This window comes from Mesoplodon densirostris, chromosome 4 (genome assembly GCF_025265405.1).
Source record: "Mesoplodon densirostris isolate mMesDen1 chromosome 4, mMesDen1 primary haplotype, whole genome shotgun sequence".
Taxonomy (NCBI): Eukaryota; Metazoa; Chordata; class Mammalia; order Artiodactyla; family Ziphiidae; genus Mesoplodon; species Mesoplodon densirostris.
This window is the reverse complement of record NC_082664.1, coordinates 112,798,895-112,814,478: the sequence shown is the minus strand read 5'-3', so window position 1 is coordinate 112,814,478 and position 15,584 is coordinate 112,798,895. Positions and strand designations below refer to the sequence as shown.

At 53.9% G+C, this 15,584-nt stretch overlaps 6 non-coding genes across 6 annotated transcripts; all 6 read left to right on the top strand.

Moving 5' to 3' along the window:
* Nucleotides 1-890: 890 nt before the first annotated feature.
* LOC132489530 (small nucleolar RNA SNORD116) lies at nucleotides 891-983 on the top strand. Its single transcript, XR_009531938.1, has one exon. It is a non-coding gene; the product is annotated as a small nucleolar RNA SNORD116 (small nucleolar RNA).
* Nucleotides 984-3,667: 2,684 nt separating this feature from the next.
* On the top strand, nucleotides 3,668-3,760 carry LOC132489890 (small nucleolar RNA SNORD116). Its single transcript, XR_009532258.1, has one exon. It is a non-coding gene; the product is annotated as a small nucleolar RNA SNORD116 (small nucleolar RNA).
* Nucleotides 3,761-6,445: 2,685 nt separating this feature from the next.
* LOC132489560 (small nucleolar RNA SNORD116) lies at nucleotides 6,446-6,538 on the top strand. Its single transcript, XR_009531965.1, has one exon. It is a non-coding gene; the product is annotated as a small nucleolar RNA SNORD116 (small nucleolar RNA).
* A 2,684-nt stretch (nucleotides 6,539-9,222) lies between these two features.
* LOC132489550 (small nucleolar RNA SNORD116) lies at nucleotides 9,223-9,315 on the top strand. The gene has a single exon (XR_009531956.1). It is a non-coding gene; the product is annotated as a small nucleolar RNA SNORD116 (small nucleolar RNA).
* Nucleotides 9,316-11,999: 2,684 nt separating this feature from the next.
* LOC132489889 (small nucleolar RNA SNORD116) lies at nucleotides 12,000-12,092 on the top strand. Its single transcript, XR_009532257.1, has one exon. It is a non-coding gene; the product is annotated as a small nucleolar RNA SNORD116 (small nucleolar RNA).
* A 2,682-nt stretch (nucleotides 12,093-14,774) lies between these two features.
* LOC132489529 (small nucleolar RNA SNORD116) lies at nucleotides 14,775-14,867 on the top strand. The gene has a single exon (XR_009531937.1). It is a non-coding gene; the product is annotated as a small nucleolar RNA SNORD116 (small nucleolar RNA).
* The last annotated feature ends 717 nt before the right edge of the window (nucleotides 14,868-15,584 follow it).

Sequence of the window (15,584 nt, the reverse complement as noted above, 5' to 3'; positions counted from 1 at the left end):
CACCCACGGGCGGAAAGCAGGTCTCGTCAGGTGTTTTTGCGTTGGTCAGAAGGCTTGGCTTTGGAAGATTGGAAGTCCGTGGCCTATTTCAAAACCCCCTGTGTTTCAAAGTTCACATTCAGTCTGTTGAAGCTTGAAGAGGTCTTTCTCCATTCAGTGGGGGGGTCCCAATCCAGGGCACTGTGTATAAACTCTGGCTTTTATGGTTCGAGGTCTCAGGAGAGGGCCACAGGGACACACAGGGAGCAAGATGCGGATTCAGAGGCACACAAAGAAGCCCACAAGCGCGTCCTCGTGTGCAGTAACAGTCACACACGCGCACATGCGTGAAAACAAAAATATACCCTCTCACGTACAGGCCAACGTACACGCCTTACTTCCTGCAGTCGTGCTGTCAGACAAACATTGAGTTCTCTCTAAAGGTAGACGTCCTTGGGAGGCAGGGTCCGAGCTCAAGCCCAGGTAAAAATTCTCATGAATCATGATCTCTGAGTACACCGGTCCAATTCTGAAGGCTGCCTGATTTATGTCCAGTTCTCAGGTGCAGCTGCTGGACGAGGCTGGGCGTCGGCAAAGACAAGAAGACTTACACGTAGGCTGATGACTGCAGGTGCTAAGGAAAAGTGGAAAAATGACGCGGGGTCATGTTGCTACGCGTGGCTCTGGCTAACTCAGGAAGGTAGGCTTTCACTCACCCTAAGATGTGCCATTGGATATGAGGTTTTCCTCAGACGGTCCCAGTGGCTGCAAGAGTGGATTGACTGTTGCTCTCTCTGAGTGGCCTGAGGGCTGTGGATTCCCCAGGGTTTTGGAGTACTCCGAGGTCATCTCTCCTCTTCAGACCCCCACGGCATGCCCGGTTGTGTTCTGCAGCATCCCAGCCTGTGCTTCGATCGATGATGACACCCTTGTATGCATTCCTTGGAAAATCTGAACAAAATGAGTGAGAACACTCTACCGTCTCCTCATCGAATCTGAGGTCCAGCACGTTTCGTCTCTCGGGGGTAGGGGAGAGTGAGGAGTGAGGGCCAGCGTCCCCTTCTGACCTACATGCAAACACACACCAGGCTTCCAGAATTCGAGGTGCTCCTATCTGGGGGTCCACTGTGTCTGCCCATAAGCTGGGTCATCTACGCATATTAGGTCCCGGCTGAAAGACCGTTGAGGGCATGCGAGGGGGAAGGCTCACCTGCTGGTCTTCAGAGTCGGAGTGCATGCTGGTGTAGGCCCAGTATGCTTGCAGCTTGGCAAGGTGTGCTTTGGCCTGGATCACGTTTGTGCATGCATTTTCGGGGGCTATTTCTGGAAGCCAAAATGAGGAAGCGTCCCTGGTTGGAGCCTGGAGCCTCAGGCCAGGCCTGTGTCCCTCCCTGTCATTTGTTTTGGCGCGTTGAAGTTCTTTAGTGCCCGATGGGGATGGAGCAGTGGGTGGGTGTGGGCTGGGGTTGGTCTTCAACGGAAGGGAGCTGATGGATTAGGGCTAGGTATTGCCCAGGTCGGCTACTCCACTGCAGATCCCGACAGAGTTTTGGCACTAAGTGGGTCATCGTGGAGTGGGTTTAGGACCGAGTGCTGCATTGAAGCCTGCGTGGTGGCTGCTGGCCTGCAGAAGATGGCAAGGCATCATGAGGACATGTCCTGTGCGATGTCGTGGGATGGGCTGTCATGATTGGGTTGCAGGAGCTGGCCACGTCTTCCCAAGAATGCGTCCTGTTCGTGATGTGCTGGCATCAGCTGCCCACGAAGGGGATGGCTTTGGCAGTACATGAGGATGTGGTTACGTACTTAACCTGCGTAGAGTTGTGATCCCGTTGCCAGAGGAATGTCGCCCAAAGGGTGTCTTGCGGGACGCCGAGAAGTCAGACATGTTGAAGCGTCTGTGTCGCTCACCTTGGGGGTATTTGGGTTATGCGAACATGCCCTTTGGCCAATTTGTTTCCTTGTGTGGGAATGTGCAAAGCGAAAGTGTTTCTCCGAGAGGGCATGATGCAGCCAGCCCTTGTGGCACGCAGGAGTTTTGGATAGCTAGTGGTTTATCTGGAGCAGTCCGTTGGCGGAGCAGAGATGCGTTCAGTGTTCTGATGCCAGGTGCGCTGCCGTGGACAGCCACTGTGCCCTTTGAAGCTTGCAGGTCCCCTCACGAAGCAGAGTTCTTCCATTGGAAATCGGTCTGTGGTCCTCGGGGAGAGTGCCTTTGATCTCTGGGAGGTTCTCGTTAGTGTCACTCTGTCAGTGAAGAAGTGCCAGGATGCATGGGGTATGGTCAGTGTCATCAAAGCAGTCGTGTTTGCGGTCTGCCATCCCTGGTATACAGTGACCCCGTGTTTGAATGATGTCTGTGGCTTCCAGTAGGTTCGACTTACCCGGTGGGCAGGAGGAGGGCACGTAGGACAACACTGTCAAGAATTTGAGTGTTTCCTCCGGGTTCAGGGCCGCCAAACCTGGTGGCTGGATGCTGGCAACACGTGCCTGGGAAGCTAGCCTAGTTTCCGCAGTGGGGTTTGAACGTGGGTCTTGGTTACTGAAGCCCACCACTTCCTGTGGTGGGCATTCCCATGGGTCCTCGCAAAGTGATTTGGCATAGTTGGCAACAATTGGCAGTTGGGCCGAATTTCGTTAGCCCCTTGTGAGGTGCCGGGCTGCATCTTGCCTGTAGCCAGTCTCAGGTCCGCCCGCCCATAGGAGGTTTCCTTGCTCCTAAAAATGATGGGAGTGACCCCAAGTGCACATTACGTATTCTACTAGGTTGCAGGATTTCTGTGTCCATCTATATGTTACACCCACGGGCGGAAAGCAGGTCTCGTCAGGTGTTTTTGCGTTGGTCAGAAGGCTTGGCTTTGGAAGATTGGAAGTCCGTGGCCTATTTCAAAACCCCCTGTGTTTCAAAGTTCACATTCAGTCTGTTGAAGCTTGAAGAGGTCTTTCTCCATTCAGTGGGGGGGTCCCAATCCAGGGCACTGTGTATAAACTCTGGCTTTTATGGTTCGAGGTCTCAGGAGAGGGCCACAGGGACACACAGGGAGCAAGATGCGGATTCAGAGGCACACAAAGAAGCCCACAAGCGCGTCCTCGTGTGCAGTAACAGTCACACACGCGCACATGCGTGAAAACAAAAATATACCCTCTCACGTACAGGCCAACGTACACGCCTTACTTCCTGGAGTCGTGCTGTCAGACAAACATTGAGTTCTCTCTAAAGGTAGACGTCCTTGGGAGGCAGGGTCCGAGCTCAAGCCCAGGTAAAAATTCTCATGAATCATGATCTCTGAGTACACCGGTCCTATTCTGAAGGCTGCCTGATTTATGTCCAGTTCTCAGGTGCAGCTGCTGGACGAGGCTGGCCGTCGGCAAAGACAAGAAGACTTACACGTAGGCTGATGACTGCAGGTGCTAAGGAAAAGTGGAAAAATGACGCGGGGTCATGTTGCTACGCGTGGCTCTGGCTAACTCAGGAAGGTAGGCTTTCACTCACCCTAAGATGTGCCATTGGATATGAGGTTTTCCTCAGACGGTCCCAGTGGCTGCAAGAGTGGATTGACTGTTGCTCTCTCTGAGTGGCCTGAGGGCTGTGGATTCCCCAGGGTTTTGGAGTACTCCGAGGTCATCTCTCCTCTTCAGACCCCCACGGCATGCCCGGTTGTGTTCTGCAGCATCCCAGCCTGTGCTTGGATCGATGATGACACCCTTGTATGCATTCCTTGGAAAATCTGAACAAAATGAGTGAGAACACTCTACCGTCTCCTCATCGAATCTGAGGTCCAGCACGTTTCGTCTCTCGGGGGTAGGGGAGAGTGAGGAGTGAGGGCTAGCGTCCGCTTCTGACCTGCATGCAAACACACACCAGGGTTCCAGAATTCGAGGTGCTCCTATCTGGGGGTCCACTGTGTCTACCCATAAGCTGGGTCATCTACGCATATTAGGTCCCTGCTGAAAGACAGTTGAGGGCATACGAGGTGGAAGGCTCTCCTGCTGGTCTTCAGAGTCGGAGTGCATGCTGGTGTAGGCCAAGTAAGCTTGCAGCTTGGAAAGGTGTGCTTTGGCCAGGATCTCGTTTGTGCATGCAGCTTTGGGGGCTATTTCTGGAAGCCAAAATGAGGAAGCGTCCCTGGTTGGAGCCTGGAGCCTCAGGCCAGGCCTGTGTCCCTCCCTGTCATTTGTTTTGGCGCATTGAAGTTCTTTAGTGCCCGGTGGGGATGGAGCAGTGGGTGGGTGTGGGCTGGGCTTGGTCTTCAACGGAAGGGAGCTGATGGATTAGGGTTAGGTATTGCCCAGGTCGGCTACTCCACTGCAGATCCCGACAGAATTTTGGAACTAAGTGGGTCATCGTGGAGTGGGTTTAATACCGAGTGCTGCATTGAAGCCTGCGTGGTGGCTGCTGGCCTGCAGAAGATGGCAAGGCATCATGAGGACATGTCCTGTGCGATGTCGTGGGATGGGCTGTCATGATTGGGTTGCAGGAGCTGGCCACGTCTTCCCAAGAATGCGTCCTGTTTGTGATGTGCTGGCATCAGCTGCCCACGAAGAGGATGGCTTTGGCAGTACATGAGGATGCGGTTACGTACTTAACCTGCGTAGAGTTGTGATCCCTTTGCCGGAGGAATGTCGCCCAAAGGGTGTCTTGCGGGACTCCGAGAAGTTAGACATGTTGAAGCGTCTGTGCCGCTCACCTTGTGGGTATTTGGTTTATGCGAACATGCCCTTTGGCCACTTTGTTTCCTTGTTTGGGAATGTGCAAAGCGAAAGTGTTTCTCCGAGAGGGCATGATGTGGCCAGCCCTTGTGGCACGCAGGAGTTTTGGATAGCTAGTGGTTTATCTGGAGCAGTCCGTTGGCGGAGCAGAGATGCGTTCAGTGTTCTGATGCCAGGTGCGCTGCCGTGGACAGCCACTGTGCCCTTTGAAGCTTGCAGTTCCCCTCAGGAAGCAGAGTTCTTCTATTGGAAATCGGTCTGTGGTCCTCGGGGTGAGTGCCTTTGATCTCTGGGAGGATCTCGGTAGTGTCACTCTGTCAGTGAAGAAGTGCCAGGATGCATGGGGTATGGTCAGTGTCATCAAAGCAGTCGTGTTTGCGGTCTGCCATCCCTGGTATACAGTGACCCCGTGTTTGAATGATATCTGTGGCTTCCAGTAGGTTCGACTTACCCGGTGGGCAGGAGGAGGGCACGTAGGACAACACTGTCAAGAATTTGAGTGTTTCCTCCGGGTTCAGGGCCGCCAAACCTGGTGGCTGGATGCTGGCAACAGGTGCCTGGGAAGCTAGCCTAGTTTCCGCAGTGGGGTTTGAACGTGGGTCTTGGTTACTGAAGCCCACCACTTCCTGTGGTGGGCTTTCCCATGGGTCCTCGCAAATTGATTTGGCATAGTTGGCAACAATTGGCAGTTGGGCCGAATTTCGTTAGCCCCTTGAGAGGTGCCGGGCTGCATCTTGCCTGTAGACAGTCGCAGGTCGGCCCGCCCGTAGGAGGTTTCCTTGCTCCTAAAAATGATGGGAGTGGCCCCAAGTGCACATTACGTATTCTACTAGGTTGCAGGATTTCTGTGTCCATCTATATGTTACACCCACGGGCGGAAAGCAGGTCTCGTCAGGTGTTTTTGCGTTGGTCAGAAGGCTTGGCTTTGGAAGATTGGAAGTCCGTGGCCTATTTCAAAACCCCCTGTGTTTCAAAGTTCACATTCAGTCTGTTGAAGCTTGAAGAGGTCTTTCTCCATTTAGTGGGGGGGGTCCCAATCCAGGGCACTGTGTATAAACTCTGGCTTTTATGGTTCGAGGTCTCAGGAGAGGGCCACAAGGACACACAGGGAGCAAGATGCGGATTCAGAGGCACACAAAGAAGCCCACAAGCGCGTCCTCGTGTGCAGTAACAGTCACACACGCGCACATGCGTGAAAACAAAAATATACCCTCTCACGTACAGGCCAACGTACACGCCTTACTTCCTGCAGTCGTGCTGTCAGACAAACATTGAGTTCTCTCTAAAGGTAGACGTCCTTGGGAGGCAGGGTCCGAGCTCAAGCCCAGGTAAAAATTCTCATGAATCATGATCTCTGAGTACACCGGTCCAATTCTGAAGGCTGCCTGATTTATGTCCAGTTCTCAGGTGCAGCTGCTGGACGAGGCTGGGCGTCGGCAAAGACAAGAAGACTTACACGTAGGCTGATGACTGCAGGTGCTAAGGAAAAGTGGAAAAATGACGCGGGGTCATGTTGCTACGCGTGGCTCTGGCTAACTCAGGAAGGTAGGCTTTCACTCACCCTAAGATGTGCCATTGGATATGAGGTTTTCCTCAGACGGTCCCAGTGACTGCAAGAGTGGATTGACTGTTGCTCTCTCTGAGTGGCCTGAGGGCTGTGGATTCCCCAGGGTTTTGGAGTACTCCGAGGTCATCTCTCCTCTTCAGACCCCCACGGCATGCCCGGTTGTGTTCTGCAGCGTCCCAGCCTGTGCTTCGATCGATGATGACACCCTTGTATGCATTCCTTGGAAAATCTGAACAAAATGAGTGAGAACACTCTACCGTCTCCTCATCGAATCTGTGGTCCAGCACTTTTCGTCTCTCGGGGGTAGGGGAGAGTGAGGAGTGAGGGCCAGCATCCCCTTCTGACCTACATGCAAACACACACCAGGCTTCCAGAATTCGAGGTGCTCCTATCTGGGGGTCCACTGTGTCTGCCCATAAGCGGGGTCATCTACGCATATTAGGTCCCCGCTGAAAGACCGTTGAGGGCATGCGAGGGGGAAGGCTCACCTGCTGGTCTTCAGAGTCGGAGTGCATGCTGGTGTAGGCCCAGTATGCTTGCAGCTTGGAAAGGTGTGCTTTGGCCCGGATCACGTTTGTGCATGAATTTTCGGGGGCTATTTCTGGAAGCCAAAATGAGGAAGCGTCCCTGGTTGGAGCCTGGAGCCTCAGGCCAGGCCTGTGTCCCTCCCTGTCATTTGTTTTGGCGCGTTGAAGTTCTTTAGTGCCCGGTGGGGATGGAGCAGTGGGTGGGTGTGGGCTGGGGTTGGTCTTCAACGGAAGGGAGGTGATGGATTAGGGCTAGGTATTGCCCAGGTCGGCTACTCCACTGCAGATCCCGACAGAGTTTTGGCACTAAGTGGGTCATCGTGGAGTGGGTTTAGGACCGAGTGCTGCATTGAAGCCTGCGTGGTGGCTGCTGGCCTGCAGAAGATGGCAAGGCATCATGAGGACATGTCCTGTGCGATGTCGTGGGATGGGCTGTCATGATTGGGTTGCAGGAGCTGGCCACATCTTCCCAAGAATGCGTCCTGTTCGTGATGTGCTGGCATCAGCTGCCCACGAAGGGGATGGCTTTGGCAGTACATGAGGATGCGGTTACGTACTTAACCTGCGTAGATTTGTGATCCCGTTGCCAGAGGAATGTCGCCCAAAGGGTGTCTTGCGGGACGCCGAGAAGTCAGACATGTTGAAGCGTCTGTGCCGCTCACCTTGGGGGTATTTGGGTTATGCGAACATGCCCTTTGGCCAATTTGTTTCCTTGTGTGGGAATGTGCAAAGCGAAAGTGTTTCTCCGAGAGGGCATGATGCGGCCAGCCCTTGTGGCACGCAGGAGTTTTGGATAGCTAGTGGTTTATCTGGAGCAGTCCGTTGGCGGAGCAGAGATGCGTTCAGTGTTCTGATGCCAGGTGCGCTGCCGTGGACAGCCACTGTGCCCTTTGAAGCTTGCAGGTCCCCTCACGAAGCAGAGTTCTTCTATTGGAAATCGGTCTGTGGTCCTCGGGGAGAGTGCCTTTGATCTCTGGGAGGTTCTCGTTAGTGTCACTCTGTCAGTGAAGAAGTGCCAGGATGCATGGGGTATGGTCAGTGTCATCAAAGCAGTCGTGTTTGCGGTCTGCCATCCCTGGTATACAGTGACCCCGTGTTTGAATGATGTCTGTGGCTTCCAGTAGGTTCGACTTACCCGGTGGGCAGGAGGAGGGCACGTAGGACAACACTGTCAAGAATTTGAGTGTTTCCTCCGGGTTCAGGGCCGCCAAACCGGGTGGCTGGATGCTGGCAACACGTGCCTGGGAAGTTAGCCTAGTTTCCGCAGTGGGGTTTGAACGTGGGTCTTGGTTACTGAAGCCCACCACTTCCTGTGGTGGGCATTCCCATGGGTCCTCGCAAAGTGATTTGGCATAGTTGGCAACAATTGGCAGTTGGGCCGAATTTCGTTAGCCCCTTGAGAGGTGCCGGGCTGCATCTAGCCTGTACCCAGTCTCAGGTCCGCCCGCCCATAGGAGGTTTCCTTGCTCCTAAAAATGATGGGAGTGGCCCCAAGTGCACATTACGTATTCTACTAGGTTGCAGGATTTCTGTGTCCATCTATATGTTACACCCACGGGCGGAAAGCAGGTCTCGTCAGGTGTTTTTGCGTTGGTCAGCAGGCTTGGCTTTGGAAGATTGGAAGTCCGTGGCCTATTTCAAAACCCCCTGTGTTTCAAAGTTCACATTCAGTCTGTTGAAGCTTGAAGAGGTCTTTCTCCATTCAGTGGGGGGGTCCCAATCCAGGGCACTGTGTATAAACTCTGGCTTTTATGGTTCGAGGTCTCAGTAGAGGGCCACAGGGACACACAGGGAGCAAGATGCGGATTCAGAGGCACACAAAGAAGCCCACAAGCGCGTCCTCGTGTGCAGTAACAGTCACACACGCGCACATGCGTGAAAACAAAAATATACCCTCTCACGTACAGGCCAACGTACACGCCTTACTTCCTGCAGTCGTGCTGTCAGACAAACATTGAGTTCTCTCTAAAGGTAGACGTCCTTGGGAGGCAGGGTCCGAGCTCAAGCCCAGGTAAAAATTCTCATGAATCATGATCTCTGAGTACACCGGTCCAATTCTGAAGGCTGCCTGATTTATGTCCAGTCCTCAGGTGCAGCTGCTGGACGAGGCTGGGCGTCGGCAAAGACAAGAAGACTTACACGTAGGCTGATGACTGCAGGTGCTAAGGAAAAGTGGAAAAATGACGCGGGGTCATGTTGCTACGCGTGGCTCTGGCTAACTCAGGAAGGTAGGCTTTCACTCACCCTAAGATGTGCCATTGGATATGAGGTTTTCCTCAGACGGTCCCAGTGGCTGCAAGAGTGGATTGACTGTTGCTCTCTCTGAGTGGCCTGAGGGCTGTGGATTCCCCAGGGTTTTGGAGTACTCCGAGGTCATCTCTCCTCTTCAGACCCCCACGGCATGCCCGGTTGTGTTCTGCAGCATCCCAGCCTGTGCTTCGATCGATGATGACACCCTTCTATGCATTCCTTGGAAAATCTGAACAAAATGAGTGAGAACACTCTACCGTCTCCTCATCAAATCTGAGGTCCAGCACGTTTTGTCTCTCGGGGGTAGGGGAGAGTGAGGAGTGAGGGCCAGCGTCCCCTTCTGACCTACATGCAAACACACACCAGGCTTCCAGAATTCGAGGTGCTCCTATCTGGGGGTCCACTGTGTCTGCCCATAAGCTGGGTCATCTACGCATATTAGGTCCCGGCTGAAAGACCGTTGAGGGCATGCGAGGGGGAAGGCTCACCTGCTGGTCTTCAGAGTCGCAGTGCATGCTGGTGTAGGCCCAGTATGCTTGCAGCTTGGAAAGGTGTGCTTTGGCCCGGATCACGTTTGTGCATGCATTTTCGGGGGCTATTTCTGGAAGCCAAAATGAGGAAGCGTCCCTGGTTGGAGCCTGGAGCCTCAGGCCAGGCCTGTGTCCCTCCCTGTCATTTGTTTTGGCGCGTTGAAGTTCTTTAGTGCCCGGTGGGGATGGAGCAGTGGGTGGGTGTGGGCTGGGGTTGGTCTTCAACGGAAGGGAGCTGATGGATTAGGGCTAGGTATTGCCCAGGTCGGCTACTCCACTGCAGATCCCGACAGAGTTTTGGCACTAAGTGGGTCATCGTGGAGTGGGTTTAGGACCGAGTGCTGCATTGAAGCCTGCGTGGTGGCTGCTGGCCTGCAGAAGATGGCAAGGCATCATGAGGAAATGTCCTGTGCGATGTCGTGGGATGGGCTGTCATGATTGGGTTGCAGGAGCTGGCCACGTCTTCCCAAGAATGCGTCCTGTTCGTGATGTGCTGGCATCAGCTGCCCACGAAGGGGATGGCTTTGGCAGTACATGAGGATGCGGTTACGTACTTAACCTGCGTAGAGTTGTGATCCCGTTGCCAGAGGAATGTCGCCCAAAGGGTGTCTTGCGGGACGCCGAGAAGTCAGACATGTTGAAGCGTCTGTGCCGCTCACCTTGGGGGTATTTGGGTTATGCGAACATGCCCTTTGGCCAATTTGTTTCCTTGTGTGGGAATGTGCAAAGCGAAAGTGTTTCTCCGAGAGGGCATGATGCGGCCAGCCCTTGTGGCACGCAGGAGTTTTGGATAGCTAGTGGTTTATCTGGAGCAGTCCGTTGGCGGAGCAGAGATGCGTTCAGTGTTCTGATGCCAGGTGCGCTGCCGTGGACAGCCACTGTGCCCTTTGAAGCTTGCAGGTCCCCTCACGAAGCAGAGTTCTTCTATTGGAAATCGGTCTGTGGTCCTCGGGGAGAGTGCCTTTGATCTCTGGGAGGTTCTCGTTAGTGTCACTCTGTCAGTGAAGAAGTGCCAGGATGCATGGGGTATGGTCAGTGTCATCAAAGCAGTCGTGTTTGCGGTCTGCCATCCCTGGTATACAGTGACCCCGTGTTTGAATGATGTCTGTGGCTTCCAGTAGGTTCGACTTACCCGGTGGGCAGGAGGAGGGCACGTAGGACAACACTGTCAAGAATTTGAGTGTTTCCTCTGGGTTCAGGGCCGCCAAACCTGGTGGCTGGATGCTGGCAACACGTGCCTGGGAAGCTAGCCTAGTTTCCGCAGTGGGGTTTGAACGTGGGTCTTGGTTACTGAAGCCCACCACTTCCTGTGGTGGGCATTCCCATGGGTCCTCGCAAAGTGATTTGGCATAGTTGGCAACAATTGGCAGTTGGGCCGAATTTCGTTAGCCCCTTGAGAGGTGCCGGGCTGCATTTTGCCTGTAGCCAGTCTCAGGTCCGCCCGCCCATAGGAGGTTTCCTTGCTCCTAAAAATGATGGGAGTGACCCCAAGTGCACATTACGTATTCTACTAGGTTGAAGGATTTCTGTGTCCATCTATATGTTACACCCACGGGCGGAGATCAGGTCTCGTCAGGTGTTTTTGCGTTGGTCAGAAGGCTTGGCTGTGGAGGAGTGGAAGTCCGTGGCCTATTTCAAAACGCCCTGGGTTTCAAAGTTCACATTCACTCTGTTGAAGCTTGAAGAGGTCTTTCTCCATTCAGTGGGGGGGTCCAAATCCAGGGCGCTGTGTATAAACTCTGGCTTTTATGGTTCGAGGTCTCAGGAGAGGGCCACAGGGACACACAGACAGCAAGATGTGGATTCAGAGGCACACAAGGAAGGCCACAAGCGAGTCCTCTTGTGCAGTAACAGTCACACACGCGCACATGCGTGAAAACAAAAATATACCCTCTCACGTACAGGCCAACGTACACGCCTTACTTCCTGCAGTCGTGCTGTCAGACAAACATTGAGTTCTCTCTAAAGGTAGACGTCCTTGGGAGGCAGGGTCCGAGCTCAAGCCCAGGTAAAAATTCTCATGAATCATGATCTCTGAGTACACCGGTCCAATTCTGAAGCCTGCCTGATTTATGTCCAGTTATCAGGTGCAGGTGCTGGACGAGGCTGGCCGTCGGCAAAGACAAGAAGAACTACGCGTTGGCTGATGACTGCAGGTGCTACAGAAAAGTGGAAACATGACGCGGGGGCATGATGCTACGCGTGGCTCTGGCTAACTCAGGAAGGTAGGCTTTCACCCACCATAAGAGGTGCCTTTGGATATGAGGTTTTCCTCAGACGGTCCCAGTGGCTGCAAGAGTGGATTGACTGTTGCTCTTTCTGAGTGTCCTGAGGGCTGTGGATCCCCCAGGGTTTTGGAGTACTCCGATGTCATCTCTCCTCTTCAGACGCCCACGGCATGCCCGGGTGTGTTCTGAAGCATCCCAGCCTGTGCTTGGATCGATGATGACACCCTTGTATGCATTCCTTGGAAAATCTGAACAAAATGAGTGAGAACACTCTACCGTCTCCTCATCGAATCTGAGGTCCAGCACGTTTCGTCTCTCGGGGGTAGGGGAGAGTGAGGAGTGAGGGCTAGCGTCTGCTTCTGACCTGCATGCAAACACACACCAGGGTTCCAGAATTCGAGGTGCTCCTATCTGGGGGTCCACTGTGTCTGCCCATAAGCTGGGTCATCTACGCATATTAGGTCCCTGCTGAAAGACCGTTGAGGGCATGCGAGGTGGAAGGCTCTCCTGCTGGTCTTCAGAGTCGGAGTGCATGCTGGTGTAGGCCAAGTAAGCTTGCAGCTTGGAAAGGTGTGCTTTGGCCAGGATCTCGTATGTGCATGCAGCTTCGGGGGCTATTTCTGGAAGCCAAAATGAGGAAGCGTCCCTGGTTGGAGCCTGGAGCCTCAGGCCAGGCCTGTGTCCCTCCCTGTCATTTGTTTTGGCGCATTGAAGTTCTTTAGTGCCCGGTGGGGATGGAGCAGTGGGTGGGTGTGGGCTGGGCTTGGTCTTCAATGGAAGGGAGCTGATGTATTAGGGCTAGGTATTGCCCAGGTCGGCTACTCCACTGCAGATCCCGACAGAGTTTTGGCACTAAGTGGGTCATCGTGGAGTGGGGTTAGGACCGAGTGCTGCATTGAAGCCTGCGTGGTGGCTGCTGGCCTGCAGAAGATGGCAAGGCATCATGAGGACATGTCCTGTGTGATGTCGTGGGATGGGCTGTCATGATTGGGTTGCAGGAGCTGGCCACGTCTTCCCAAGAATGCGTCCTGTTTGTGATGTGCTGGCATCGCTGCCCACGAAGAGGATGGCTTTGGCAGTACATGAGGATGCGGTTACGTACTTAACCTGCGTAGAGTTGTGATCCCTTTGCCGGAGGAATGTCGCCCAAAGGGTGTCTTGCGGGACGCCGAGAAGTTAGACATGTTGAAGCTTCTGTGCCGCTCACCTTGTGGGTATTTGGTTTATGCGAACATGCCCTTTGGCCACGTTGTTTCCTTGTTTGGGAATGGGCAAAGCGAAAGTGTTTCTCCGAGAGGGCATGATGCGGCCAGCCCTTGTGGCACGCAGGAGTTTTGGATAGCTAGTGGTTTATCTGGAGCAGTCCGTTGGCGGAGCAGAGATGCGTTCAGTGTTCTGATGCCAGGTGTGCTGCCATGGACAGCCACTGTGCCCTTTGAAGCTTGCAGGTCCCCTCACGAAGCAGAGTTCTTCTATTGGAAATCGGTCTGTGGTCCTCGGGGAGAGTGCCTTTGATCTCTGGGAGGTTCTCGGTAGTGTCACTCTGTCAGTGAAGAAGTGCCAGGATGCATGGGGTATGGTCAGTGTCATCAAAGCAGTCGTGTTTGCGGTCTGCCATCCCTGGTATACAGTGACCCCGTGTTTGAATGATGTCTGTGGCTTCCAGTAGGTTCGACTTACCCGGTGGGCAGGAGGAGGGCACGTAGGACAACACTGTCAAGAATTTGAGTGTTTCCTCTGGGTTCAGGGCCGCCAAACCTGGTGGCTGGGTGCTGGCAACATGTGCCTGGGAAGCTAGCCTAGTTTCCGCAGTGGGGTTTCAATGTGGGTCTTGGTTACTGAAGCCCACCACTTCCTGTGGTGGGCATTCCCATGGGTCCTTGCAAAGTGAATTGGCATAGTTGGCAACAACTGGCAGTTGGGCCGAATTTCGTTACCCCCTTGAGAGGTGCCGGGCTGCATCTTGCCTGTAGCCAGTCGCAGGTCGGCCCGCCCATAGGAGGTTTCCTTGCTCCTAAAAATGATGGGAGTGGCCCCAAGTGCACATTACATATTCTACTAGGTTGCAGGATTTCTGTGTCCATCTATATGTTACACCCACGGGCGGAGATCAGGTCTCGTCAGGTGTTTTTGCGTTGGTCAGAAGGCTTGGCTGTGGAGGAGTGGAAGTCCGTGGCCTATTTCAAAACGCCCTGGGTTTCAAAGTTCACATTCACTCTGTTGAAGCTTGAAGAGGTCTTTCTCCATTCAGTGGGGGGGTCCAAATCCAGGGCGCTGTGTATAAACTCTGGCTTTTATGGTTCGAGGTCTCTGGAGAGGGCCACAGGGACACACAGAGAGCAAGATGCGGATTCAGAGGCACACAAAGAAGCCCACAAGCGCGTCTTCGTGTGCAGTAACAGTCACACAAGCGCACATGCGTGAAAACAAAAATATACCCTCTCACGTACCGGCCAACGTACATGACTTACTTCCTGCAGTCGTGCTGTCAGACAAACATTGAGTTCTCTGTAAAGGTAGACGTCCTTGGGAGGCAGGGTCCGAGCTCAAGCCCAGGTAAAAATTCTCATGAATCATGATCTCTGAGTACACCGGTCCAATTCTGAAGCCTGCCTGATTTATGTCCAGTTCTCAGGTGCAGCTGCTGGACGAGGCTGGCCGTCGGCAAAGACAAGAAGACGTACGCGTTGGCTGATGACTGCAGGTGCTAAGGAATGGTGGAAAAATGACGCGGGGGCATGTTGCTACGCTGGCTCTGGCTAACTCAGGAAGGTAGGCTTTCACTCACCATAAGATGTGCCATTGGATATGAGGTTTTCCTCAGACGGTCCCAGTGGCTGCAAGAGTGGATTGACTGTTGCTCTCTCTGAGTGGCCTGAGGGCTGTGGATTCCCCAGGGTTTTGGAGTACTCCGAGGTCATCTCTCCTCTTCAGACCCCCACGGCATGCTCGGTTGTGTTCTGCAGCATCCCAGCCTGTGCTTCGATCGATGATGACACCCTTGTATGCATTCCTTGGAAAATCTGAACAAAATGAGTGAGAACACTCTACCGTCTCCTCATCGAATCTGAGGTCCAGCACGTTTCGTCTCTCGGGGGTAGGGGAGAGTGAGGAGTGAGGGCCAGCGTCCCCTTCTGACCTACATGCAAACACACACCAGGCTTCCAGAATTCGAGGTGCTCCTATCTGGGGGTCCACTGTGTCTGCCCATAAGCTGGGTCATCTACGCATATTAGGTCCCGGCTAAAAGACCGTTGAGGGCATGCGAGGGGGAAGGTTCACCTGCTGGTCTTCAGAGTCGGAGTGCATGCTGGTGTAGGCCCAATATGCTTGCAGCTTGGAAAGGTGTGCTTTGGCCAGGATCACGTTTGTGCATGCATTTTCGGGGGCTATTATTGGAAGCCAAAATGAGGAAGCGTCCCTGGTTGGAGCCTGGAGCCTCAGGCCAGGCCTGTGTCCCTCCCTGTCATTTGTTTTGGCGCGTTGAAGTTCTTTAGTGCCCGGTGGGGATGGAGCAGTGGGTGGGTGTGGGCTGGGGTTGGTCTTCAACGGAAGGGAGCTGATGGATTAGGGCTAGGTATTGCCCATGTCGGCTACTCCACTGCAGATCCCGACAGAGTTTTGGCACTAAGTGGGTCATCGTGGAGTGGGTTTAGGACCGAGTGCTGCATTGAAGCCTGCGTGGTGGCTGCTGGCCTGCAGAAGATGGCAAGGCACCATGAGGAAATATCCTGTGCTATGTCGTGGGATGGCCTGTCATGATTGGGTTGCAGGAGCTGGCCACGTCTTCCCA